Raw genomic sequence first — 3768 nt, 5'->3', positions numbered from 1 at the left:
ACTCTGCCCCGGCCTGCCCTTGCTGTTCACCACCGCCTCTGACATTTTTGAACATACCCCACTTTAACTTGATTTTAAATGTTTCACTTTCAAATGTTTCACTTTCAGTAGCAGAAATGGCATTCTTTGACATTTGGGCCTTTTTATTGTCACTGCTGCTTGGTCACCAAATGGATCTCCTTGGATTGAGGCCTAGTCCTCTCCCCACCGCCCTGGAACTCTGCCCCGGCCTACGCTGCCTGCCGTCACACCCCTGGCCCTGGAACTCTGCCCCGGCCTGCCCTTGCTGTTCACCACCGCCTCTGACATTTTTGAACATACCCCACTTTAACTTGATTTTAAATGTTTCACTTTCAAATGTTTCCCTTTCAGTAGCAGAAATGGCATTCTTTGACATTTGGGCCTTTTTATTGTCACTGCTGCTTGGTCACCAAATGGATCTCCTTGGATTGAGGCCTAGTCCTCTCCCCACCGCCCTGGAACTCTGCCCCGGCCTACGCTGCCTGCCGTCACACCCCTGGCCCTGGAACTCTGCCCCGGCCTGCCTCTGCTGCTCATTACCGTCTCTGACATTTCTGAACATACCCCACTTTAACTTGATTTTAAATGTTTCACTTTCAGTATTAAAAGTGTCATTCTTTGGCATTTGGGCCTTTTTATTGTCACTGCTGTTTAGTCACCAAATGGATCTCCTTGGATTTGAGGCCTAGTCCTCTCCCCACCGCCCTGGAACTCTGCCCCGGCCTACGCTGCCTGCCGTGACACCCCTGGCCCTGGAACTCTGCCCCGGCCTGCCTCTGCTGCTCATTACCGTCTCTAACATTTCTGAACATACCCCACTTTAACTTGATTTTAAATGTTTCACTTTCAGTATTAAAAGTGTCATTCTTTGACATTTGGGCCTTTTTATTTTCACTGCTGTTTGGTCACCAAATGGATCTCCTTACCTACCAGCAATCACCCTGGTTCTCTGGCTGGGCATGGGGATGCAAGTTGCTCCCGCTGACCCCCTTCCACCCCACCGGGACCTACCTGCAATCACTCTGGAACTCTGGCTGGGCATAGGGACACAGGTTGGTCCCGCTGCCCCCCCTTCCACCCCACCGGGACCTACCTGCAATCACCCTGGAACTCTGGCTGGGCATGGGGATGCGGTTTGCTCCAGCTGACCCCCTTCCACCCCACCGGGACCTACCTGCAATCACCCTGGAACTCTGGCTGGGCATGGGGATGCAAGTTGCTCCCGCTGACCCCCTTCCACCCCACCGGGACCTACCTGCAATCACTCTGGAACTCTGGCTGGGCATAGGGACACAGGTTGGTCCCGCTGCCCCCCCTTCCACCCCACCGGGACATACCTGCAATCACCCTGGAACTCTGGCTGGGCATGGGGATGCGGTTTGCTCCCGCTGACCCCCTTCCACCCCACCGGGACCTACCTGCAATCACTCTGGAACTCTGGCTGGGCATAGGGACACAGGTTGGTCCCGCTGCCCCCCCTTCCACCCCACCGGGACCTACCTGCAATCACCCTGGAACTCTGGCTGGGCATGGGGATGCAAGTTGCTCCCGCTGACCCCCTTCCACCCCACCGGGACCTACCTGCAATCACTCTGGAACTCTGGCTGGGCATAGGGACACAGGTTGGTCCCGCTGCCCCCCCCTTCCACCCCACCGGGACCTACCTGCAATCACCCTGGAACTCTGGCTGGGCATGGGGATGCGGTTTGCTCCCGCTGACCCCCTTCCACCCCACCGGGACCTACCTGCAATCACTCTGGAACTCTGGCTGGGCATAGGGACACAGGTTGGTCCCGCTGCCCCCCCTTCCACCCCACCGGGACCTACCTGCAATCACCCTGGAACTCTGGCTGGGCATGGGGATGCGGTTTGCTCCCGCTGACCCCCTTCCACCCCACCGGGACCTACCTGCAATCACTCTGGAACTCTGGCTGGGCATAGGGACACAGGTTGGTCCCGCTGCCCCCCCTTCCACCCCACCGGGACCTACCAGCAATCACCCTGGTTCTCTGGCTGGGCATGGGGATGCGGTTTGCTCCCGCTGACCCCCTTCCACCCCACCGGGACCTACCTGCAATCACTCTGGAACTCTGGCTGGGCATAGGGACACAGGTTGGTCCCGCTGCCCCCCCTTCCACCCCACCGGGACCTACCTGCAATCACCCTGGAACTCTGGCTGGGCATGGGGATGCGGTTTGCTCCCGCTGACCCCCTTCCACCCCACCGGGACCTACCTGCAATCACTCTGGAACTCTGGCTGGGCATAGGGACACAGGTTGGTCCCGCTGCCCCCCCTTCCACCCCACCGGGACCTACCTGCAATCACCCTGGAACTCTGGCTGGGCATGGGGATGCGGTTTGCTCCCGCTGACCCCCTTCCACCCCACCGGGACCTACCTGCAATCACTCTGGAACTCTGGCTGGGCATAGGGACACAGGTTGGTCCCGCTGCCCCCCCTTCCACCCCACCGGGACCTACCTGCAATCATCCTGGAACTCTGGATGGGCATGGGGATGCAAGTTGCTCCCGCTGCCCCCCCACCGGGACCTACCTGCAATCACCCTGGAACTCTGTCTGGGCATGGAGATGCAGGTTGCTCCCGCTGCTCCCCTTCCACCCCACCGGGACCTACCACCAATCACCCTGGAACTCTGGCTGGGCATGGGGATGTAGGTTTCTCCCGCTGCCCCCCCACCGGGACCTACCACCAATCACCCTGGAACTCTGGCTGGGCATGGGGATGTAGGTTTCTCCCGCTGCCCCCCCACCGGGACCTACCACCAATCACCCTGGAACTCTGGCTGGGCATGAGGATGCAGGTTGCTCCCGCTGCCCCCCCACCGGGACCTACCACCAATCACCCTGGAACTCTGGCTGGGCATGGGGATGTAGGTTTCTCCCGCTGCCCCCCCACCGGGACCTACCACCAATCACCCTGGAACTCTGGCTGGGCATGAGGATGCAGGTTGCTCCCGCTGGCCCCCACCGGGACCTACCACCAATCACCCTGGAACTCTGGCTGGGCATGGGGATGTAGGTTTCTCCCGCTGCCCCCCCACCGGGACCTACCACCAATCACCCTGGAACTCTGGCTGGGCATGGGGATGTAGGTTTCTCCCGCTGCCCCCCCACCGGGACCTACCACCAATCACCCTGGAACTCTGGCTGGGCATGAGGATGCAGGTTGCTCCCGCTGCCCCCCCACCGGGACCTACCACCAATCACCCTGGAACTCTGGCTGGGCATGGGGATGTAGGTTTCTCCCGCTGCCCCCCCACCGGGACCTACCACCAATCACCCTGGAACTCTGGCTGGGCATGGGGATGTAGGTTTCTCCCGCTGCCCCCCCACCGGGACCTACCACCAATCACCCTGGAACTCTGGCTGGGCATGAGGATGCAGGTTGCTCCCGCTGCCCCCCCACCGGGACCTACCACCAATCACCCTGGAACTCTGGCTGGGCATGGGGATGTAGGTTTCTCCCGCTGCCCCCCCACCGGGACCTACCACCAATCACCCTGGAACTCTGGCTGGGCATGAGGATGCAGGTTGCTCCCGCTGGCCCCCACCGGGACCTACCACCAATCACCCTGGAACTCTGGCTGGGCATGGGGATGTAGGTTTCTCCCGCTGCCCCCCCACCGGGACCTACCACCAATCACCCTGGAACTCTGGCTGGGCATGGGGATGTAGGTTTCTCCCGCTGCCCCCCCACCGGGACCTACCACCAATCACCCTGGAACTCT

This window comes from Rhinoderma darwinii, chromosome 1 (genome assembly GCF_050947455.1).
Source record: "Rhinoderma darwinii isolate aRhiDar2 chromosome 1, aRhiDar2.hap1, whole genome shotgun sequence".
Lineage (NCBI taxonomy): Eukaryota > Metazoa > Chordata > Amphibia > Anura > Rhinodermatidae > Rhinoderma > Rhinoderma darwinii.
Note: the sequence above shows the minus strand (reverse complement) of the source record.